The 26,080-nt window shown below is 46.2% G+C and overlaps 1 long non-coding RNA gene across 2 annotated transcripts; it reads left to right on the plus strand.

Annotated features, from left to right (window-relative positions):
* On the plus strand, positions 1–26,080 carry LOC109168268. 2 transcript variants are annotated; one of them, XR_002052052.1, is made up of 5 exons: positions 1–80; positions 2,700–2,771; positions 2,882–2,948; positions 18,639–18,644; positions 26,068–26,080. It is a non-coding gene; the product is annotated as an uncharacterized LOC109168268 (long non-coding RNA). The 2 variants fall into 2 exon arrangements; XR_002052053.1 differs by lacking the exons at positions 18,639–18,644; positions 26,068–26,080 and adding an exon at positions 3,042–3,051.

Consider the following 26,080-nt stretch of genomic DNA (forward strand, 5'->3'; position numbering starts at 1 on the left):
ACTTCTGTCTTCAGAGTGGTCGAACTCCCCTCAGTGAGCGATGTGCGACGAGTCGGTCGAGTCCTCCTCCAAATCATAGTGTAAGTTCTCTAAGTTCTCTCAATCTCCATAAGCCATAGCTATTGTGCATTTCTGTTCTGTGTGAGGCCCTCACTGCCTGCTACTAGTCAGTATACAGTAAATAGGAGCACACTAAGTAAGCAAGTGATGTCTGTGCTGTTTAATAATGTCTCTGTGTCAGCGTAGTTGTAGAATTTTCATTGTATTATATTATCTGAAATGAACAGATTCTGTACATTTTTATGGCCATTAGCCTAATTAATTAATGTCATGTAGCTCATAAAGTTGTGTTCAGTGGCCACCATACTATATATGTCTGTGCTTTGCAATGTTTCTGGCTATGTAGTATTTCTGTATTTGTTTAAATTAATCACTACTTGTGCTTGCTACTAGTTAGTATTTGTTTAAATTAATACATACCTAGTATTCCATTAGTGATTAGTCCATAGGCCATAATGTATTTGTTTACATTAATACATGCCTCACTGCTAGTCAGTTGCTTAGTATAATAGTATTGCTTAATTGCTAAATTATTAAGCAGTGTAGTAAATTATTAGTTAGCTGCTTATTGATTGTCTAATTGTTTTTTTTTTTGGTTTGTTTTTACTAGATATCAACATCATCAACGGATTCAGATTCAATTGAGAAAGGAAAAGGAACAAGGGCCAAAGCACGAGCAAATGATGAAAGTATAACTGGTGCTGGTGGAACAAGCAGAACAACTACAAGTACTGGGGTTGAAAAGACTCAAAAGAGTAAACCGAAGGCTAAACCACAAAGGTCGGAGGTATGGGATCACTTCCATAAGTTTATTACAGATAGTGGTGATAACGAAGCTAGATGCAATTATTGTGAAAGAGAGCTCTTTGCTGATACTAAATTGAATGGGACTAGTTCATTGAAATCCCATTTGAAAAGTTGTTCTAAATTTCCACGTACTAGTTCTGATCCTGCACAAACTGAGTTATTTTGTCAAGTAACTGAAGAAGGGAGTTCAATAAGTTTTGGGAAATATAGTGCAGAAGCTCTTAGGAGGGGTATAGCTGAAATGATTATTGAAGATGAATTACCCTTTAAGTTTGTGGAAGCAAAGGGATTTAGAAAATGTATGTTTATTTCTTGTCCTAGATTTAAAATGCCCTCTCGTTAGACTATTGCTAGGGATTGCTATGATATTTATTTGGTTGAGAAGAAAAATTTGAATAGTTTGTTGCATTCTCATTCTGTTAGAGTGTCACTCACCACTGATACTTGGACATCATTGCAAAGGGTGAATTACATGTGTCTTACATGTCATTTTATTGATCATGATTGGATATTGCATAAATGGATAATTAACTTTTGTCCAATTACAAGTCATAAGGGTAAGGATGTGGGTAAAGCAATTGAAAAGTGTTTGCGTGATTGGGGTATTGATAATGTTTTCACCGTTACGGTTGATAATGCTAGTTCCAATGACGTTGCCGTAGGATACTTGAAAAGAAAGTTAAATAATTTGGGTACTAGTATCCTACAAGGAAAATATCTTCATATGAGATGCATTGCACATATCATTAACATTATTGTCACCGATGGGATGAAGGATATGAATGAATCAATAGCTAAAGTTAGAGTGGCTATAAGATATGTGAGGCAATCACCATCTAGGTTGCTCAAATTTAAAGGTTGTGTTGAAATGGAAAAGATTCAATCTAAAGCTTTGTTGAGATTAGATGTGAGCACTAGATGGAATTCCACTTACTTGATGTTAGATTCAGCTCAAAAGTTTGAGAGGGAATTTGAGAGATTTGAAGAAGTTGACCCTAATTATAAACATGATCTCTTGTTTGGTGATGGTGTTCCAAATCATGAAGATTGGGAAAGTGTTAGGAAATTAAGCATGTTCTTGCAACAGTTTTATGATCATACTGTGAAGATATCTGGTTCTTTGTATGTGACTGCAAATGTTTATCTTGATGAAGTTTGTGATGTTTATTCTACTTTATGTGAGTGGTTGAAAAGTACTGATTCTGAGTTTAGTTCAATGGCTAAAAGAATGGTTGAAAAGTATGACAAGTATTGGGGGAATGTGGAAAAAATGAATAGGTTGCTTTACATTGCATGTGTACTTGATCCTAGATACAAATATACTTTTGTTGATTTTTGCTTTAAAAAGATGTATCGTGCGGATCAATTGAAGGATCAAGCTTCTATCTTGTCTGTTAAAGTTAGAAGTGCAATGGTTGAATTGTTTGAAGAATACACAAAAATGCATCAACCTCAATCTTCTCAATCTATAACCGATGATATCTCTCAAAGGAAGGGGAAAGAAAAGAAGAATAAGAGTGATTTTAAGAAGTATAAGGTTGAAATGGGTTGTGGAGAGCAAAAGTCTGAATTGGATAGGTACCTTAATGAAGAGCTTGATAATGATGAAGATGATGAAGATGATGAAGATGATGATGACTTTGATATTCTTGCTTGGTGGAAAAAGAATAGTCATCGATTTCCCATCTTATCTGCTATGGCTCGTGATATATTAGCTATGCCCATATCAACCGTTGCTTCTGAATCAGCTTTTAGTACAAGTGGGTGTGTTCTTGATGCTTATATGAGTTCTTTAACTCCTAAAATAGTGCAAGCACTCATTTGTGCTCAAGATTGGATCAGACAAGGAGCACGTATGGATGATATGGAGAATGAAATTGCTGAAATGGATAAGTTTGACCTAGGTATGCTTTACTTTTTATTTGTATTTATTTTGTTGTTCATAATATATTATGTTTTATTACTTTTTGATTCTATGTCAAAATATAATAACCTTATTGTTATGTGTTTTTAGATTTGTCAAAGCTTAGTTTGGATGGTGTGATTGACTCATAAGATGTCAAAATCAATTGAAGAAATGGGTAAAATATAATTTAGTTTTGCACATTATATATTTGTTAATTGGGTAATCATTTTATTCATGTTTTGAATTTCTTTTGTTTTACAAATGGCAGTGAGCACTGGGTAGTTGGCAGTGAGATCATTTGGAGAATTGGAGGAGTTGGAGCATATTTTAAATCATGTTGTTACTTGTTAGACTTTTAATTCTTATGGAATATTATCTTATGTTTTGTAATTTTAAGACCATGTTTTGAATTTGGAGTTTGGACTAATCGATTGTGACTGTGAGAACTAAGCAGATTGGCAGTTTGGCACTTATTTTAATTCATGGACTGTTAAGACTAATTTGTATTACACTATTACTTATGGACATTTGATTTTGCAATTTTTATGTGATTGACTAGTTTAACTAGTAATATTGCATTGGTGTTAATATTCTTGAGTTTATACTAATATTTTTATGAAATTACAGGCGGTTAGGTCATTAACTTCGGTTAAAAATAACCGACCAAAAATTTTGGGTTTTCGGTCGGTTCGGTTATGTTTAGTAGATCAGTTATTTCGGTCGGTTATGGGAGGGGTATATATTTTTCGGTTATTAACCGAAAACCGACCGATGCTCACCCCTATCGTCGACCACCCGGCCAAACACCGCCCAGCCATCCTCCGTTTGAAGCCCAACCACCGCCCGCCGACGAGGAGTTGGCCGAACAGCAGCAACACCATGCCGTCGCTGCAGAAAAGATAATGGAAGAGGCACATCGAGGAATATGAGCTGCACATCATGGGGCTCATACCCTTGCTCGGAAGTTGGTCGTCCAAGGGTACTACTGGCCCACCATGATGAGGGATTGCTAGACTGGGTAACAAAATGTACCGTGTGTTAGGCCTTTGCTCAAAAGGATACCCGACCCGCTACGTTTTATACCCCGATCACGACTGCCATCCCCTTTGCTAAGTGGGGGAACGACCTTCTGGGACCTCTACCACAGGCACCGGGGCGACTCAGATTTTGCGTAGTGGCCATTGATTATTTCACTAAGTGAGTGGAGGCCGAGCCATTGGTCACAATCACCGACTATCAGTGTCGACGATTCCTGTGGAAGAAGGTAATTTGCCATTTTGGGCACCCCGAGCATATAGTGAGCGATAACGGTCGATAGTTCGATTACTCACCGAGTTCTGTCAGCGGCATAGGATCCGACACACCAAGGTGTTGGTCGCTTACCCCCAAGCCAACGGGCAAATGGAGAACATAAATCACACCATTGTGGATAGCATTCGGAAAAAGCTCGAGGATGTCGGTGAAAATTGGACCGACGAGTTGGACCGAGTGTTGTGGGCATATCGGACCACTCAGAGGCGGGCCACGGGTGAGAGCCCATTCTAGCTGGCTTACGGCTTTGAAGCAAAGATCCCGTTGGAAGTCGTGGAGCCTACACACCTAGTCCTCCACTACTCGGATGAGGAGAATGAGGAAAACCTTCGGATTAAAAAGAATTTTTTGGAAGAAAGAAGGGAGGTGGCGCATGCAAGGATGGTTGAGTACCAACAATCCGTTAAGCGATACCGGCACAAATGGACTCGGATCCGATAGTTCCAGATAGGGGACCTGGTCTTAAGAGATAGGCATGCTAGCCGACAGACTGAGGGAAGCAAGTTCGCCATTAAATGGGAAGGCCCGTACCGAATCACAACAGTTATCCAGGCCGGCACTTATAAGCTAGAGATGTTGGAGCTGAGGAAGACTCGGACGAGGATGCTGAGGAGTAGGAGGATGAGTCCTCTTAGGCCGGAGTTGGGGTAAGCTCGTTTCTTTCTCGTTTGTTATTGCCGTTTAGTAGTTGTTGCTTGTTGGCTATGCTTGTTGCTTGTTCTTGTTTATCTTGTTTGTTAGTTTGTTGCTTGGATAGTTAGTTTAGTGTTTTGCTTTGTTAGAATTTAGTTGTTTGAGTCTAGGCGTGGTTTAGAAGGCTTCTAGTTTTCGTTGTCTTGACCTTAGCGTTTGTGTGCTCAAGAAAATTTCTTTTGAGACGTTTTGAAACCTTGCAATTTCTTGATTTTTGCAAACCTTACACCTTTTGGATCCTTGAAGTTTTGGTTAAATGGTATTCTTGTTTTCCCTTTGTCACATGGTTGATTCGTTGTTACCCGTTTGTTTGAACTCGTCGTGTCCAAGCTTCGGGGACGAAGCTTATTGTTAGGGGGAGAGGATGTGACACCCCGTAAATACAAACTCTAATCAAGGATTAATTAGAGAATTAATCCTAGCCTCTTTGTTAATTTATTTCTTAAAATCCTGAAATTCAATAGTCGAGGGACTAGATTTTGACTAGTCACTTAAAGTCAAAGGGTTGTACCTTGTGCTTCTTGAGTTGTGCCCTTGTTCCCTTGTCTTTCCAACTTTAGTAAGGGTAGGGATGTCTTTCTACCTAAGTTTTGTGGTTCAAGCTAACCTAGCAACACTCCTTCATTTCATTCACCCTACAATCTAAACACAAAAATCTCTAGCTTCTCTCTAAAAAGGTGTAGCTTCTTCTCCAAGCTAGTATTTGAGCATCCCAAATCTTGCAAGTTGTCTCCCAAGATTCCTACTTTCTTCATCTTGAGCATAGGGGAGGGTAAGATCCTTGGTCTTTTGGTGTTTTTAACCTCCTTTTAGGTGTCTTTTTCTAAAAGATAGAATCTTTGTTGTCTTTTGGTTTGTGTATGAAGTTGGTGTACAGGGCATACCCGCGGGCGGAACGGCGAGCAGAGGCCTACTCACCGCCCCACCCGCGGGGAACAATGCTTGGTGGGTTGTTGTACCCGCGGGTGGTTGTCCACCCGTGGCCCCACCCGCGGGGTACATTATTGATGATGGGCAGGGATTTGTTCCCCGTGATTCTTTTGACTCGGTATTGATGTTTTGACCTCCTGATGTTGTTTTGTTGGGCTATTTGTGAGTCTTCTTGATGTTTTGTATGTCTAGAACGGTATGTTAGGAATCCATGTAGGATTTGGTGTCTTGAATCGTGCTAAGGGTCCGACTTTGTGATTCGTTGGACTATTGTGAGTCTTGAATGTTCTATGGAACTACTTTTGGTTTACCCGTTTCATAAGCATGCTAGTTTGATGTTGAAATGCTAGTATGTGCGATTTGTTCTTTCTTATTGGGATTGGCAACTTGTGTTGACCATCATTTGGTGTTGGATTGTGATCCTTCGTTGTTGAATATGGTTTCATGTCTTTGTTGTGATCCATTGATTGATTCCTATGATATGAACGTATGTAATCGTTGTACCCTTTGATTGATACTTGATTAAGGTTATTGTGGAACCTTAGTCTTCTTGGTAATGATGATGACTTGTGTGACTATGATTGAATGTGGGTGGTGGTTACTTGAGCTTTGCTCACATGTAGGTGGTTGTGTGAATGAAATTAATGGTACCCTCGTGTACTGAGAGTTCGGCGGTATGTTGGAGGCTATGTTGGAGGGGGGACGACGGTCCCTGGCAGTACAAGGTTGGACTCAGAAGTACAGGGTGGCACTAGGAGGTAATGGTTGGAACTGAAATAAGGCCGGGGGTAGCCATATGGTTGGAACAGGGCATAAGGTTGGATCTATGAAACTTGTGACATGTAGTTGTGACTGTGGCATGTAGTTGCCGTTGTGTGAATGTGTATTCTTTGCTTATGAGCATGTCTTGATGTATTCTACTTTGTGATCAGTAGAATGCATCTTGAGTTGTATTGTCTTTCATGTTCTTGTCTTGTTATTGTTGTAAGGATGGTGATTGCTTTTCCTTTTGAGAGTGTTAATGAGTCCTTGAAGTTTACTTCTCTCTATGGCTTTTGAAATGATATATACTCTATTCCGTTTCAAAATGGTTTTGACTTATACTTATCTATATATGCTATTTAACGCGTATTGATGGGTTACCAGCAATATTCGCTGACCGGGTGTTATCCCCATGTTTTTCCCATGTTCTACAGGTTTTGAGTAGATGCCTGAGAGCGCTAGACTTGGAGCGATAGATAGCTTAGTCACCTTGTCTAGACGTTATGTTTTGATGGCCTGTGAGCCTTTTGAGCGGCTTGTGTGCCTTGACTCTTTAAGATTTGTTTAAACTGTTTAGTTTTCCCGCCTGTGCATCTTTAGTACTTTAAGATGTGGCATAATACCCCCGTTTAGAGTTGCTTCCGCTTATTGCTTAATGGATGATTAGATTGTTTATCTCTTGCATTTAAGTTTTAAAAATATGGTAAAATCGGGGGTGTTACAAAGAGTCACCTCGACTGAGGGACTCGGCGAGTGAAGCTACAGCCGAGAAGTCGCCTCGATTGAGGGACTCGGGCGAATAAAGAAAGACTCGAAGGGCGTCTCCAATAAAGGACTCACGCACAAGCTGTAACACCCTTGATTTTCAAGACATTTAAAACTTAATAATAAAGGTAACATCTCATTAAATCCCAAAGCGTAACATAAGTGTTCGGGGTGCTATGCCACACCTGGGCTAGAGAACCCAGGTGCACAGGCTGTCTAACTACTATCCTCCGAAATATAAATGCATAACATGGCACGCAGGCCGAAAGGGAAACTATACTACTTCTACGCTCCGGTTCTAGCGCGCTCCAGTGCTCTAGTCCTCTGTGCCTGAAAGTCAAATATATCTGTTCAGCGAGAGATGCTGGTAACCCACTCCAACGCGTTGAAATACAATACATATAGCAATATATATATAGATATACCAAAACCATTTTCAGCATGAGAGTATATCCTACGAACTCTAGCTTTAAAACCGGGAATGACTCGACAGATAAGGTCAGACACAAGCAACAGTTATAACGAGCATATGCAGTTCACAACAGATAAGGCAGATGAGGCAGAGCATAAACAATGATCATAACCCAACATGAACAATCCCCAATACAAATCCCATAGTCACATCCCCCAAGACACCCATAATCACAACTCGTCCATGTCACAACACATAACGCACGTTGTTGGCGCCACAGGACCACTCGCATGCCCATACATGCGGGTCAGCGCATATAGCTCTGACACGGCCCCACAGCACCATGCCCCGTATCGCAACACGGGGAGGTCGATCGCAACCGACCGATGAACCGCAGCTCATCATAATGTTTGATCGCAACCAAACAGTGGACCGCAGCCCAAGAGAGTGTGTCATCTGACTGTAGCCAGGAATTCCCATATGACTACAGCCAGCCTCTGAACCGCAGCTCAGGAAAGATGTCACCTGATTGCAGCCAGGAATTCCCATCTGACTACAACCAGCTTCTGGACCGCAGCCCAGGATACCGTCATCCGACTACAGCCAGGAATTCCCATCTGACTATAGCCGGCTTCTGAACCGCAGCTCTGGATAACCAATCCGATCGCAACCGAATTGGGGTAACACGCACACATAACACATAGCAAGCACATGCAACCCACATTACACATTGGGAAGGGGGATAAAGCGTATAACAACCTTATGCGTGATCCATCACGTACTAAGAATAGTCCTAAGGGGTTCATACTTCTTCCACCTAGGTCAACGGGATACCAATTCAACTAGCATGCAATATAATAGACTCATAAACCTACGAACGGTACCCGAAATATCAAACTAGACATAGGCACGACAAACGGGGTCCGTTGGGACACCACAGGGATCGGGGAAACATCAAACGGGGAAGCCGGGGTCCCGAGGGGGACGACTTTCCAGCGGGTAGCCGGTGGGTGGGGGTCCACCCGCCGGCTACCCGCCAGTTTCTACTGTTCCGGGCAGCGGGTCGCCGGCGGGCAGCTGCCCGTCCGCCGGCCGCCCGCTGCCAGGCGGCGGTTTACGGCTATGGGTAGGTGGCGGGTCCCCTACCCCCCACCTACCCCCCACTGACTCTTTTCACACACTTTACGCCCCGGGAGCCGTTGTGGAACCCGAAACCATGCTTAGACACTTTACAACGCAATTAACGACAACACGTAGACAATTAACGGATCAATTACGAGAAACGAACGACACATAACCTATCATGCTTTTCTAAATATAATCAACACCCAAACATGCGATTTCCCCATCCGATAATCCAAGAATAAGATCATACGATACAACCTAGGGTTCTAATTACTTTTATATCAACAAGAATACGATTCATCTTCTAATTGCAAGATTCGGTAAGAATAACACATAAACATCAAGGATGCCAATTAATCATCAAGAATATCATAATCATCAAGAACAACACATGATCATCAAGGATCCCGAATTAATCATCAAGAATATCATCATTATCAAGAAACTCCCAATTATCAAGATTATCAAGATTCCCCATGGAATCATCAAATCAACATTAATAATAATCACCATAATTTCGCCATTCTCAATAATATGGGGGAAACCCTAAGGGGAAGTCATAGCTATGAAAATAGGTTTTGTTGAGACATGGGTTACCTCTTAGCCTTAATTAATTCCTTGGCTATGAAGGATCTTTCTTTAAGCTTTCTTGCTTTCTTGATTTCTTCTAAGGGAATTCTTGGAGCTCTCATGGGGTGATGGGGCGTCTAGGCGTGTGGGGGGTTCTAGGTGTCTCCTAAGTTCCCTATTTATATATTTAAGACTCCTAATTAGGGCCTGAATGGTATGGGTTTACTAATTCTATTCCTTATAGGGCTCAGGGACTTGCTTTAGGGATAAGGGTCCATATTAATTAAAGCGGATCCTAATCACAATCTGAATAGTAAAAGGTCTACTTCCTTTATTCCTAATAGATAACTAGGTCTAGGATTCCTAATTAGGATCTGAATAGTAAAAGGTTTACTATCTTTATTCCTAATAGGCTTAAGCCTCCAGTTTAGGCAAGGGTCCACGGTTCATGGTGGACCCTATTAATTAATTAAAGGGGAACTTAACATAATTAATCATATTTAATTATTATTAGTGGGATTAATTAAATAATTAATCCAGGATTAAAGGCCGTAACACGGGGTGTTACATAAGCGGCGCTAGGAAGGAAGGGTTTTGACACTTAGAAATTTAAAGCCGAGAGGGAAGGAACATTTGAGTAAAGTAAAGACATGGCATACAGTAATCAAAAAACGCGTTCTTATATAAGAAAGTTCAAAAAGGGGGCAAACACCCCATTACAAAAGGAGGAAAAGAAATGGATAAAAACTACTAGGATGAAGGGGGCACGACCGCAACATGATCAGAGCCTTCGTCTTGTTCGCCCATCGATGGGCCAGTAGGGAGAATGGGTGAAGGACCCTCTACTTGGGAAAGTGCCTCGTTGGTCGGCTGCTCATCCTGGCCGATAGACTCGTCCACCAGCAAAACTGGGTTGGCGACCTCCGTGGTAGCTTGAACTTGCGCAACTAGAGGGGTATCAGCGTCAGTAGTCGCGGGCCCTTGAGGAGAAGCTACGCGAGCTCTAGACCCCAGCCCTTAGGAGTGAAGGAGGAATCACGAGCCAGCAAGGCATCATAGGCCTTGTGCTGGGCGTCGCTGTAGCCAAGAAGATAGTCGCGCTCGCCCAGCTCGACCAGATAGTCCTCGCCCTCGGGCGTTGTCAGCCATTTCTTCCCAAGCTCCTCCAGACGGGTATGCGCTTCGGCAAGGGCAGCCACCTTGAAAGCAACCGACCTCTTGTAGTCGGACACCGCGACATCAACCTTCTTCTTCTCCTCCTCGAGAAGCTGAGTCAGCTTGGAGAGTTCGGCTAATTGTTCTCCTCGCTTTTTCAGAAAGGCTTCCCTCTCCTTAGTGAAAGCCTCTTAATCCTGCGTTCGGCCTTCACGGTTTTGGAGGAGCCGGGAGTGAAGGGTTACGGCACCGACCTTCAGGGTTTGTATCCACTTCCTCAGTTCCAGCTGAAAGGAAATGTTCTGGAAAAATGGAAGAAGTGTCAGAAGCACACATGATGAAACAAAAATAGAAGGTCGTAAGGTCGGCTTACCTGGTAGGAGTGAAGAATGGATCCCTCGAGAAGCGACTCCTCTGAGATCTTGGCGACTACTTCGGCGTCTTTGGGGATGATCACCGTTTCTGCCCAGGACTTAACAGGAAAAGAGCCATTTCATATCTGCGAGTCGGGGTCGACATCCAGACCCAGGCGAATCTTCTTTGAGGGGGGAGCCTCTGGCGACTTGAGTGGTCGCTTTGAGCTGGGACTCGCCGCGGAGAGAGTTGGAGTTTGAGTCCGAGAGGCCTCAGGGGATGTTGAGAGGTTGACCAGCGGCTCGGATGAAGACGGTCAAGAAGGAGCAGCCAGAGGGAGAGAGGACGTGCCAACGACACAGTTTGCAGCTCAGCGGTGCAACTTAGCTGCACGGCTATCCATGGAAGCGTCAGGGCCGGTCTCGTCGGAAGAGGTGTCGGAGGCCGAGTCGTTGTTACCTGCGTAAAGAAGACAGAAAAAGGTTAGTTAGGACATCGGGGGACGATATCTGCAAGGAAGGGTCGCTTAAAGCTACCTGTGGTGGCCGCCCCCGCAAGTAGAAGACCCGCCTTTTCCATGGCACGCAGCCGAGACCAAAACAACACGCACATGGGCTCCAGCTCCGTCAAGGTGTTAGCAGCCCTAATCGCCTCGGCAGTATAGCGAGGTCGCAAAGTGTTCAACTTAAAGAGGGTGGAAGGCCACGCGGTAGGAAAGTTGACAGGAGGAAGAGGAGGAGTCGGTCGGACAAAGAAGAATAAGGGCTTCCAGTTTTTACAGAGTCGGGAAGGCCTTCGAATAGGACGTAGCCCGAGCGATGGGATATCTGTCGGCTCGAGGTACATCCAATTACAGAGGGTCAAGAAGCATACAAGAAGCCGGTTTGAATTCGGAACGAGTTGCCCGGGGACAAGGTTGTAATATCGGAGGAAGAGTGAAAGAAAAGGATGAGGTGGGACTCAGAAACCAAAACAAACCGAGTGTAGGTGGATCCCAACAAAACGCTCCGCGGGTCAAAGATATCGCGATCCTCGGGGTTCATGATCTTCGCCGATGGACCCAAGAGGAAACAGGGAGTTTCATAATCTTGTTCCTCCATTTGGGAGGGACATTTGACAGGAAAGTCCAGGGATCAAAAGTGTCGGGAGCCCGACGGACGCCGCAAGCGGAGCCGGACTTAATGGAGCGGCAACCTCCTCATTACGAGGATCGGGATGAGATGAAGATGGAGAACGGGGGCTAGACGAAGCCTCCGTGCAGCGAGAAGAAGAGGGGGAAGTGAAAGACATAGCAAATTGAAGGGAGGCACCAACCTGAAAAGTCCACCGAAAATACGAATGGAGGGAGATCCTTGAGGTACGCTGGAGGATGGAGTTGCCAAGTGAGAAGATTTGAGGAGAAAGAAGGTTTGGAAGAAGTTAGTGAAATATGAAGGAGGGAAAAAAGGGATTTTTTGTAATAAGGAGAAAGAGGCTTTAGATGAAGACACGTGGCTGAGATTCGACGGTGGGGGGAAGGTGACGATTGATGTGAAGTGACATGATGGTACAAGAGCATTTAATACACCTCGGAAGACGGAATGACGGTTGGGAAGAGGCGTCTAGGGTTTACCCAAACGACGGAAAGAAGGGCGTAGGGTTTGGTATCTGGACGAGTCGCGACGGGTGGGCTCGGGGTACTGTGACCCGGCCCGCGATGCGGTCAGCCCACCTAGATTTGAGGCCGACACCAAGAGTCTAACCAAGGAGGTCAACCCACTTATCTGTTTGGGCCGACCACTTAGCATTGGACCTTGGGCGGTCAGCCCGCTTAGATTGGAGGCCGACACCAAGAGTCTAACGAAGGAGGTCAACCCTCTTATCTATTTGGGCCGACCACTCAGCATTGTACCTTAGGCGATCAGCCCACTTAGATTAGAGGCCGACACCAAGAGTCTAACCTACAACCTCCTTCACCTCTGTGTTTCTTGCAAAGCTTTTGTTTGGGGAAGACAAGGAAGCTAAGAGAATCAAGAGGCAAAGTCTGGAAACTATTCATTTTATAGGGCTCTAAACCCTAGGAGAATCACCAATGATTGGTGGAGGGCAAAGGTGGAATTGTTTGGCTGCAAAACATGCACAGACAAGGCTTGGAGGGATGTGGTTCACAATGCTACATGGACCATGGTCCAAAATCAGGATTTAGAATAGTTTGGGTTGGGAATTGAATTTCTATAAAATGATTTCTAGTTAGGCACATGATTTAGGCTTCTCAGATTTCTCCCGGTTTCACTCGGATTAAATTCTCAGTTTAAAAACTTGGTACGCGAAGTACCCAAAAATTTAGGATTTTAGAATTAAAATAAGTTCCGGTGTTGAATTCATTTAAAATCTAACTCAAAATAATTTATTCAAACACCAAATTTATCTCAAAATTTTTTTAAAGGAGTGAAAAATGGCTATTTTGGAATTTCTTAAAATCGGATTTATAAAATAAATTTTGGGTTGTCACAGCTTTGCCCACCTAAGACTCTAGAAAAATCTTAATGAAAAGGGGAGAGAGCAATGGGATATGATAATAGTGACAGGGGCTCAAGAAGCCAATGAGCACCCGGTAGGAGTTTGGGGGGAGTTGGATGGGTACCACACAGAAGTAATGCCAGATTTGGTTGGGAGGGGAAAAGGTGGTAAGCGAAAACTGTACTAGATGGATTGGAGAGAAATGCCAATGTAATCGCCCGCTGAGGGGCCTTAGATGAGGCGAGTGCCAACAAGCATGACTTCCACGACGAGGTCGCTGAATGTGTGGGAAAAATCTAGGTCGCGGGTGGTGAGATGGAGGTCAAAAGAGGGGGAAATCCACGTCTTTGAAGAAACCGGGACCACGAGTAAAGGGATTGGCTAGGTGGAAGTTGCGAAGGGGTTTAGGACATAAGTGGGCTGAGGAGGTTGAGCTAAAAGAAGCGAAGGCCACCCGAGCCACCAAGGTAGCCAGAGTGGTTTGGCCAAACGACCTAGGTGAATGAGAGTAAAAAGAAATGGTGACGGGGTTGTCGGAGGGTTGGTCAATAGTAGTGGAATCATTGGAAGTAGAGGTCACTATGTGGTCAGTAATACCGAGCCAGCTAGTGTAACAATACACTTTTCTTAAACTTAATTAAAGTTCTAAAACCAAAATAAGATAAACTAAGCAGCAGAAAAGTAAACTTAATTAACAAACTTAGTAGGAATGTCACCGCCACAACCACCTTCCCACGGTGATTGAACAGGCTAAGGGTAAAACAAAGTATCAAGTCAAACTAACATTCGAAATTTACTACATTAAAGTAACTTGGGGAAAAGTACCCCGATGTCTATCACCAACAAAATGAAAGATGTCTACATCCATAAACTCAAAACAACGATAAAAGATCAATAGTTTAGACTACAAAGCAACTAACTACACTAGTCTAACTCGAGCACTCTCAAGAGCTGGGCCCACCTGAAACGGGTTTTGCAAATAGACAAGAAGAAAATACCCGTTAGCACGAAGCTAAGTATAACTCCACTCAACCCTATAAAATACTACAGTATATACTTGGTTACAGGTGGTTTGTAGTATGGGTGTTGGGCCCACTTTGTGATTTAGAGTTTCTCTCTTTTACTTGATCGTCTTTTAGGCCTACTTGCTTTATTTCTTTGTAGCCTTGGTCACTTTTGGGCCTTGGGAAGTCTTCTTTATTTTTTCTGTAGACTTGGTCACTTTTGGGCCTTGGAAAGACTTTGTTCTGTTTTGTTTATAAATAGAGTTAATACCACATGAAGTCCTCCGAGTATAGTGGTCTTGCCACGTTTAATCCTAAACTTTCGAATTGACCATCTGTGGTCATTCGACTTTTAAATTTAACCATTCGTGGTCCAAGTTAACCACCCATGGTCCTTCAACTTTTGAAAATTAACCAGCCGCGGTCCTCTTGAAAGGACCTTGGTTGGTTAATATTTAATAGTTGAAGGACCATGTGTGGTTAACTTGGACCATGAATGGTTAAATTTGAAAGTCGAAGGACCACATATGGTCAATTTGAAAGTTTAGGATTGAACGTGGCAAAATCACTATACTCGGAGGACTTCAGATGGTATTAACTCTTTATAAATAATATGGCCCCCTTTTAAAAAAAAATAAAAAAAATAACATTACTGTAACTCAATTGCTTCACAAAATCAATCACATAATGCTCATTTCTAATCCAAATTCAACGAAATCAAAGTCCAAACATGTGTCATGACGGCCGCAAGGTACCAAGCCACAAGAGCCCGTGACACCCGTTCCGAAACGACACGTAGCTGAGCCACAAGGGCCCTGCCATTACACAGACAAAACCAACGGAGCTTGCGGCGGGGCTAGAAGAGCCTCGCTGCCTGGGATCGCCCGGTGGCGACCTAGGGCCGTCCCGTCACGGCTCTAGGCAGCGGCTCCCCTCGTGGGCCGTTGGCTAGGCTCGTGACTTCTATCTAGTGCACACTGTGTTGTGCACAAAATACTTCTTCTTCACCTGTAAAACAACATCAGACAATTTTCCACTTCCAGAACATCACCAACACATTATACAACATCAATAAGTCATCTAATAGCTCAAACACACAATATTCTAGCATTTCCATTCATTTCAAGCTATATAGCAATGACTTCACAGAGTCAAAAGAGATTTTGGAGTCCATGGGGTTATACCTCAACTTCGCTCCAAAAGCCAAGTACTTGATCTTGAGCTCACTCTCGAGCTAGCCACTCCAACGAAGAAACTCCATTAGCTAGCACTAGCCTCACTGTCGCCGGAAACAACACTGGCCGCCGCCTCCGCTGGGAAGAGGGGAAGGTCGCCGGAGAGGAAGACCACCGCTGATGTCATTGCCATTCGCAGTCGCTGCATCTTCGCGGTTACACCAGTGAGAGGTAGAGGGTGGCAAGAGGAGAGAAGAGGATGGGGTTGTTGATGGGTTGATCTCCTTCGTTTGTAGCAAGGAGAAAATGGTTGGAGATGGGTGTTGTTACTGCCATGGTGATGAAGAGGGGAAACGGCAGAGAGACCGAAGGGAGAAGTAGCTGCTAGTATGGTTAGGGAAAATGAACAAGAGATACTTTACTATTTATAGCTAGGGTTCGAGGGTAGAATCGTAAAATAAAATTTTAGGGTTCACCTTGCAACATGGACCATAGTCTAGAATCATAGTTTAAAATAGTTTTGGGGTCAAAATATATTTTTCCAAAAATACTTTCTTGACAACCACTTAGTTTAGGTTTCTCAGATTTCTCCCGGTTTCTCTCAGATTTTTTTTTTTTTTTTTTAAAAAAGACTTTATTATCAAAAAAAAAGGCCAAAGCCAATACAAAAAAATGGACTTAGGCCCCACATGGCCTAAATCCTGCTAACTAATCTAAATAAACTAAATAAAATGAGATTACATAACGAGGCCCCCGGGCTCTAACATGCATGCCCCAAGTCCCATACTAGCTATCACTAACCAGAACGCAGACAAGAGTATAAACATCAAGATGTGAAATAAGTAGCCTGTGAAGCTGCTCCGAAAAAGTGCACGCGCAGCCCAACTGCTTCACAGCCCACCATATAGTCCGAAGCTCAAAAAGCAAGGAATAGACACCTCGCGTGTCACCATCATAGTACCTCCATGCCAGTTGCACTATAGCGACTACACACCATAATGCAGCCTAACCGGGCTGCACCACGACTGTAACACCTCCCGTAGCGCTATTGGCTGGCCCGTAAAACAAGACATGCCATACAACAAGATAGATACATAGCTAGCAATGGCACGCAGGCCTAAGTCGAGATACATAGCTAAAGATGGCACGCAGGCCTAAGAAAAAAAGTACAAGGTAAATCACAAGCCATAAAATCAATCAACATAGCACAAGGCAGCCAATAGCAGAACTCCCGATTAGCACCAGTACGAACCAGAACCAACCCTAACGGGATTAGCTACTATGGGCCAGCAGCAAGCCTGGACTACCGCCAACGGATTTGAAAAACACCTACCCGGCCACCGTTCAGCCCGGGCTAGGATGCAATTTTTTACCGCTTGCATCGGCGTTGAGACCTGGTCTGTCCCAAAAAATGCCTGCAAAGGCGAAACCAAAACAGCCCAAGACTAGTTCATGCCTCCGAGGACAAAGAAACAGCACCTGCAAAAAAAATAGAAACAAGATAGAACAACCAAGCATCCTGTTCCCCTGACCCAACTATAATTTCTACCTCGGGTGAGTGTTTAAGGTTATAACAGGCTGACGCGAACAAAAAGCAACCCCCCAAATAATAGCCCACCCCCCCGGAGTCCAGAAGGAACGCAGCTACTATTGGCCAGCAGCAAGCCTGACCAGGTCAACGGATTTGACTAGTCCTGCCCGGTGCACCGTTCAGCCCGGACTAGGGTGCCATGTTGTACCGCCAACACCTTACGTTGAGACTCAGTCCTGCAGGCAGGGCCTCATGGCCTCCAAAATAACCTCACACACTCTCTGCTTTTTAGCTCACATCCACTCTTTCTTTTACCTCTCCAACTCTCATTTTCCTCTAACTCACTCCATTCCTTTTCACTCCTTTCTTTTCATTCTCCTTTCTTTCCCTTATTCTTTTTTCTTTTCTTTTTCTTTTATCTTTTCTTTCCTTTCTTTTCTTTTCTTTTCTTTTCTGTTCTTTTCTATTTTTATTTCTTTTTCTTTACAAACAACAACTTACAGCAGGAGTAATAGCACAATCACGAGGGGTCATCAATCTCAAAAAACACATAGGGCACATCATCATGTATCAGTAACGCGCGGACCCTATGCGGCAGATCATTGAGGTTCCGAAAGACGGCCTCACCTGGCTTATCAACCACCCAATCAGCTAGTGCCTGCGCAGGCAGATTGGCCCTAGACGGGCACACAACAGCAGTAACTACCCCGCAGGAACACAGGAATCGAAGCCTGGACACCACACTATCTAGAATCCACGGCGGACGAACAGAGATATCAACATAGCTAGCTAGCTCCGCCCAGGTGGACTCTATATCAATCACTGTATTTCCCCCGGCCAGGCACCATTCCAAGCTGGAGAAAAGGACCCGGAACATGCCCCGGGCGTGCTCCCCCTGCCCAGACCACGCAACCCCATAGAAAAAACCACCCTCCTGGTTGCGCACCACGGCTGCAGCCCCCCCCACTGCCGAAGACAGAGATAGATTAATCTTTAACGCACCGGCAGCAGGAGGAGACCACCTGACCGTCCTAACAACACGCCTCGGCACATGTGCTTCCAAGTATGCCACAATAGTCCTCCAATTAGAGGGCAGGATATGCTGCGTGGGCCACCGCCTAAACAGACATTCCGCCACCCCCTTTGCCACCCCACGCATCACTCGTGCAACACTGGGCGTGTCTCGGCCATACATACACCCATTACGGTGCTTCCATAGCTCCCACAATACCAGATACGGCAACCTACAAACAACAAAAGACAAAAGAGGGTTTCGCGCCCCCCGCCGACCCCATCCCACAATCAAAGTCCTAAGACTCCGATGTCGCGAATAGAGGCCGAGGGACGCCAAAACATATCTCCAGACAGCTTTTGCTATTTCCCCAGAATAAAAAAATATGATCAATAGACTCAGGGGCCGGGGCCGGACAACACCGACATCTCGAGACGATCACATGACCGAAACGAGCGAGGATGTCATCCGTGGGAAGCCGCCCTCGGAACACTCTCCAAGCCAGGAAGGACACCTTAAAAGGAAGGTGCTTGTGCCAACACTTAGCTAAAAGAGGGTCTGGTGCAGTGGGCAGTGCAGGCCTAAGAAAGGCCTTGGCAGAGGAATAAGAAAACATACCGTCGGACGCCACGGTCCAGAGTGGGATATCACGCGGGCCCTGCCCTATTCGGGATAAATCCGCAGTAATCCCTGCATACGCCAAGTCATCGTGGTCAGCCAGATCAAGCTCACCATCCCGCACATAATCTAGGAGCAACTCCCGGGAGTAAGAAACCCCCCGGTGTGGATAAAGTCTGCCGAGCGGGCCCAGACCTGACCAGTTGTCCCACCAGAAATTTACCCGGCCTTGGAACAACCGCCAAGTCAGAACCCTCTCAACCTCATCACATACTGCCAACATCCGCCTCCAGGTGTGCGAATCAGTACTCCGGACTAACTTAGCAACCGGGTGAACCCGACTGCAGTATTTAGCCCTCATAAAATCCGACCAAAGCGTGTGTTCTGTCCGGAAATTCCACCATAATTTAGCACTGGCCGCCCTCACCATCAAATCCAAGTCCAAGAACCCCACCCCCCTCCTTTTTAGGACGAGAGAGAGTTTTCCAAGAACTCCAATGATACCGGGCGCCCCCTGACTGTTTCCAGAAGAAACTAGCATAGCATCTCTCCAAGTCCCGTATGACTTGCTTAGGCGGTGCACAGGCCGAGAATAGGTGCAACGGCATGGCCTGCAAGACTGAGGATATCAAAATTGCCTTCCCGCCCTTTGAGAGCAGTCGGCGCTGCCAACTCAAACATCTGGCCTTCACTTTATCCACCACCGAGGCAAAGTAAATACATTTCTTACGGCCAATATACACTGGGCAACCCAAATAAGTAAATGGGAACTGATTATGCACACAACCTGTTGCCCTGCGAATCTGTTCAATCTCATAGGCCGGAGTACGAGGGTGCATGTAAAAAGCACTCTTCTGAAAGCTCACCAACTGTCCCGAAATCTCCTCGTACTCCTTTAACGCACCAATTACCTCATGAATAGCTCCCAACCTGGTCGTACTAAAAATAATCACATCATCCGCATAGGCCAGGTGGTGAATATGTGGTGTCCCAGGCGGCTGTGTAAACTGGGGCACCGTAGTGCCATCATAAACCCGCGCAAGGTAAACTGACAAGACTTCAGCTGCAATCACAAACAAAGTCGGGGACAATGGATCTCCCTGCCTGAGCCCCCGTGTAGATGTAAAGAAGCCTTCTTTGACTCCGTTTACAATCACTGAATACCACACGTTAGACAGAGCCCGAAACACCATATCTATCCAGACCTCGCTGAAACCCAAACGGCACATCACCGAAGTCAGGAAAAACCACGATACCCGGTCATATGCCTTAGCCATGTCTAACTTAAGCACTATGTCCCGGTTCTGTAAGCTCAACCCATGGCACATCTCGGCCGCCAAAAGCACATTATCAGTAATAGACCGACCAGCTACAAACCCAGTCTGCTGCGGCGACAATACCCGGGGCAGGACTGTAGCCATCCGAACTACCATGAGCTTCGTGATAAGCTTACTACTGAAGTTGCACAAACTGATAGGCCTGTAATCTGCGAACGTTTCTGGACTCGGCTTCTTCGGCAAAAGGACGATGGATGTGTGCGTGATAGCCCTGGTGAATTCCCGTCCCGCAAAGTAACTCCGAACCATACTGACAACATCATCCTGAATAATATCCCAATAGGCCTTATAAAAAGCCCCCGAGAAACCATCCGGCCCTGCTGCACTCGTAGAGTTCATTTGCATTACCACCGCTTTCACCTCCTCCACCTCAGGCACGGCCGTTAAAAGCTCATTATCCTCTTCAGTAACCAAGCGTGGGACACAATCCAACCTAGCCAGATCAAAACCCCCAATCTCTGCGGTGAACATATGCTCAAAGAAAGAGACTGCCTGATTAGCAATCCCTTGCCTATCTTCCAACCACACGCCGTCACCATCCTTAACCCTGTGTATATATAGCTTACGCCTGCGTGCCTTAACAACAGAGTGAAAGAACCGGGAGTTTCTGTCCCCATCCTGAACCTCGGTGATACGCGCCTTCTGCTGCCAAAATTCTTCCTCAATTGCAATCTGTTTTTGTAACAAAGCAACACCCTTTTTATATTCAACCAACGCAATTTCATCATCCGGGTGTTGCTGTAAGGCGGCTTCAAGGGTCTGAACACTTTCCTCATATTCACGGAGCTTCACAAAGATATCCCCAAACACAGTCTTGCTCCACCTGCTCAGAACCTTACCCAATCTATTCAACTTGGTGGCGATTACAAACATAGGGGCCCCCTCAATAGGAACCCGCCAGCTATCACGCACCACCCTTAGAAAATCCTCGTGCTTAATCCACACGTTCAGGAAAACAAAATGCTTCGGTACCACCTGCATACTCAGTAAATCACAAGACATTAAAAGAGGAGTGTGGTCAGACGTGGACTTTGATAAATGCCGTACGGATGTCATGAAAACCGATTCCCACACAGAGGTGTAAAGGAACCGGTCCAAACGCATCCATATAGCCGCGTCCTTACGCCGCCCATTCCACCAGGTGAAACGAGAACCGTAATAAGCCGCATCATTCAAGTCACACGCACTGACACACTCCTGAAAATCAGTAGTCTTCCGATGTGAGTACGGAAGCCCACCTTTTTTCTCGTCCACACTTAGCAAGCAATTAAAATCACCCGCCACCGACCAAGGAACTCCCCCGGGAATCATAGAAAATATAGCTTTCAGCTCAGCCCACAACGGGTCCCGAAGACGTTCCTTGGTTTTGGCATAAACAAATGAGAGCCAGAAAGGCGTGAGAACCGTAGAATGTACACAAGAAATCGTGACGCACTGCTCAGTCTGACTCTCGAATGTTACTGCCAAATCATTATTCCAAAAAATCCAAATTTTATTATTATCAGAAGCAAATACATTATCAAAAATAAAGCGAATTCTGAAAAACTCAAGCCAATCAGACGAGCTGAAAGGCTCGAGCAGACATAATACAAAAGGTGAATGCATTCTCAGCAATACACGGATCCTGCGCGCAGACCCCTGGGAGGAAACCCCCCTCACATTCCAGACGAGTAGTTTCATATGGATAAAACAACCGGATCCGGACGAGAGGGGTCCCCCCCTTTTCTGGTGTGACTTAGCCGATGTCTTGCCGGGCCAACGCCTTCTATCCGGCCGTCAGAATCTGACCCCGACTCCGGGGCCCACTCCTCAGGCTCGTGACCCGGCACCGGTACGTCTGAATCTGACCACGCCCTGTCCCTCTCCCTTCTCGGCCCCCCAGGGAGCCTTAGGAGAAGAGTCTGGTGTCTGGGACAGCCAGAGAGTATCACTCGGGAGGGCACAGGGCGGTGTCCCCAACTCAAGGGGACCATAGAAACCAGGATGCGAAGTAGGAGTAAAAGAGAAAGATACCTGGTGCGGGCTTTGCAGATCCACCTGCATTCCTGAAGAGCTAACATCCTCAGTAACCTCCGGGATAGTGGACAAGTAACCAGGAGACTGGCCATTCCCTATCCCGGGTGATGCAATCGGGGTAGTTGGTGAATCACCACCACCCGATGACTCCACAACAGCCTCCTCAAAGGCTAAACTCTCATCCTGGATCACAGCAAACCCATTACTAACCGGTACCGGGGTAGCCCGACTAGGTGGTAGGGCCCGCCATACTTTATTACCTGTACCAGCACTTGGCCCCTGACTAATGTCAACCATCGGGGCCTTACCTTTTAACTGTTTTTCTTTATTACTTTGCTTTTTTCTCTGAGTAGCAGTCATGTCCCGCTGGTCCAACATAGTAGCTGATCCCTGGTCCTGGCCGCCCCCCTTAGGGGGTGGGCCAGCATCAGCCATTGACGCTGGCATTTGTGATGCCGTAGTGCGTGGAGAACGTGCCCCACCACCAAAGACTCGACAACTGCTAGCCACATGACCTTGCTTTCTGCAATTTAAACAGTACGGGGGGACACGCTTATACTCAATCATTTGCCAAAACCCCACGGCCTCCTGATCCGGGCGCGCAGTCCCTAATCGGATAAACATCTTGCGGCATAGGGGTTTCAACAAATCAATCTCAACTTTCACCCTAGCCACATTAGGCCGGGTGAACTTAGCCGTAGGCGTGTCCACCTGTAAAAACTTGCCAATAGGTTTGACAATTTGTTTAAGACAAGGTTCTGAGAAGCAATTGGCCTTAAGATTAGGCAGTAGCACCCACACCGGGGCCAAGGACGTCTCAAACCTCGTGTCAAAGTCCATTGTCCACCTAAAGAGCCTCATCGGGCACTTCCCGTTAAAGAGAATCTGACCCTTGACTAGCGTGTTAATGCAATCTTCCGGGTTAGAAAATGCGAGAGACACGTGTCGTAGGTCCACTAAGCCAACACTCACCGTTCCTTTCAACTTCAAATGTTTGGCAAAGTGTTCTCTTATAACGGAAAGTACGGGCCTGCCATACGAAAATTTTCCAATAAGTAGGGTTTCCCCTATTTTATTCATCTGTTGCACCTCCGTATCCTCAAAGGTGATGCAGACCTCCCCTTCATAAGATTCAACCATTTTATCCAGGATAAAATGTCCCGGGGCATGGCCCGCATTAACACCTTGAGCTGGTAGACCCGTAGAAGCAAAAAGACTAGCAAAGGAAGGAAGCGTACATGAGCTCACGGCCAATGCAGAGCTACCTACCTGGGCCGTAGTTTCCAAGCATGATGCCCCCATTGGGGTGGCATTCTTAGCGTGAATAGCAGCGAGCCGTGTCCAAGCATTGGACACGGTAGAACCCGAGACATGCAAACCACCTACAGTGGTGTCATGTCTCAGGTTAGGGATGTTATTGGGGGTTGGCATTGTGTTTTGCTTGCCCCCAATAGCATCCCCTTGTGGAACATTCAAAGGCATGGACAAAACTCTAAGTGTGGTTGATGTACTCGAATTAACATCTTCATGGGACCTATGACCAGCATTGTCTAAAGTGACTAGCCGATTAGGATCACCCCCATGAGCCCTATGACCAGCTTGCCCGACTTGGGCTTGCCGATTAGGGTGCATAACTGATGCCTCTTGTACATTCCCCACACTTAGATTGAAACCAAAAGAAAGGGGAGCACAAACATTACCTGTTGCCGTATGGTTAACCTCCGGCAAAGAGGCCTTTGTAGAACTGGTAAGCAATGCTCCATCATCTTGAGTCTCTCGGCCAGCCCCACCATTTTCCGTAACACTGTTTCGGCCCTCCTTTCCCAATGGCTCGGAGTGCACAATTGTGCTATAGGCCAATGTGGGTGTGTCCTGACCAACCTGTTTAATGGCCTCATTTGCACAAGGTTCCGTAGCTTGATCAAGAGCCAAGCTGTTAAGAAGTGTCATGGGGTCTAATGTTGGCATGTGGTCGAATGTTGAGCTCAATTGTCGTCCATGGACCATGCCAACATTAGGCACCAAACCCAGCTTACTATCTATCAAAAAGGGGCATTTCCACCCAAAAATCAAACAAAGATTATGTGATAGACAATTGGGATTGGGCAAGGTCTCGGTACAACCCACCGAAGCCTTGCTTCCCCCTCCATAACGACCAAAAGAAACCGGACTCAAAGCATGCAATCCGTCAGCATGTGTTATAGATTGCATGCCAAAAGATTCCACACTTTGTGTCCTCTCTCCATTCGGCTTGTCAGGCCTCGAACTAGCAACGCAAAGACCACATATATTACTGCCAACACCATGAGGTTGGCTTATTGAGCCGAGACTAGTACCAAAACCACATGAGGCTGCCATGACTACACCACCCTTCATAGCAGAAGATTCCTTGCACTCAACAGCCTCCTCACCACCCAAACTGCCTTGCCCATATGAATTAGGCCCTTTAGACTTAATAGGCACTGAGTGCAGCATCAAGCTGCTATTCTCATTACCAGTCAAGCCCGGCAGTTTAGCGATAAGGAGTGGTGCATGTGCTTGGGTACTTGTCAGCCTATGACCAGCCTTGTCAAATTGACTTAGCCGATTAGGCGCAGCACTAAGTGTTCTATGACCAGCTTGCTCAATTCGAGTTTGCCAATTAGAACACCTAATTGATGCATGCTCATTCCCACCTTTAGAACAAGGAAGAGAAGCCGAAGACTTACCTGATGGCTGTTGCTGCCTTGCCAAGCCAGCCTCCCGAACATGAGCAGCTTCATATGGCCTCACCCGAGTCCTTTTCTTTCTACTTCGACGCGCACGAGGATTGTGCAAGTATTCTTGCCCACCTCGTTGGTTTCCCGTAGCTGAAGGGCCACCTTGGTTGATGGACTTGGTCACCATGGGTCCATCAAGCTTCGTGAGCCCCATCATCTTCTTGGCACCCTTGGACGGCAAGGCCAATGGCCGAGAGACCACCGGCGCAACCAAGGCTTCCCGGCGTTGCTTCGTGGCCTTCTTGACACGGATGGCCTTGGACTTTGGCTGGAGGGGCAAACCAACTGGCCACCGACCCTCCTCCTCCAAGTCCATGCCTGCGCGAAGAAGCTCCCAAAGATCTTCGAACTTCACCATCTTCTTCGCCTTCTCCTAATCGCCATTGACCGAGGCCAAAGCCAAGGCCGCCTGCCTCCAATCACCTTTCTCCATCACAGTCTCAGCACATGAGGCAGCCACCATTGATGCCTGACCCATCTCTGCCTTGCGGAGACCAAAGTTCTCCGGCGGCAGCCTAGCTATGGCCTTAGCGGCTGGTGCGAGAGCACGGGCAAATGCGCTGACCTCTGACGTTCGGCCTTCACACTGCTTCCCTCTCCCCCCTTCTGAGATCACAACCTCATCGGAGCGAAGGTCTGCAGCCTTAGCCAAATTCGCGCAATCGCGCGTCTTGTCGCGGACGCCACCACAAAACTCAGTCCGATCCTCCTTCAATTGGCATGTCTGCGCACGACGGCTCAGCCCCAACCCATCTTCTCTCATATCTAAGGGGCTGAGACAACCCCCAGAGACCGGCAAAGTGGCCAGAGACGGCGCGCAAATAGTCGGAGGACCAAGGCTTGCCGGCGACGCTCCAAACTGCCCATCTGCCATGTGGAGGTGGCGATCAATTCCAGACGACCCCCCTATGTCTCGTAGCTGCTCATGGTCACTAACAGAGATCGGAAAAGCCGCCGGAGCCGGCTGGACAGAAAGGCCATCGAGCCCTGAATCGCCGGTGGACGCGAGATGGCCGGAACCCTAGCTTCGCAATCGGACTTCTCCGCCAACCTCCAATCGCCAATCTGAGCATTCTGATCAGTCCCCAAAGGTCCCTGGACCTCTCCGCACCGTGGAGACGGCCCTTCAGAGCCATGGATGGCCAGAACCGCCGGAGACGACACGACAGTAGTCGAGGGACCAAATGTCGCCAGAATTTTTTCCGGCCTCCGATCTTCAACCTGAGCATCGCGATCGACCCCCTGGTGTCCCTGGATGTCTCTGAGGTGACCAGCATGG

This window comes from Ipomoea nil, unplaced genomic scaffold (assembly GCF_001879475.1).
Source record: "Ipomoea nil cultivar Tokyo-kokei standard unplaced genomic scaffold, Asagao_1.1 scaffold3195, whole genome shotgun sequence".
NCBI lineage: Eukaryota > Viridiplantae > Streptophyta > Magnoliopsida > Solanales > Convolvulaceae > Ipomoea > Ipomoea nil.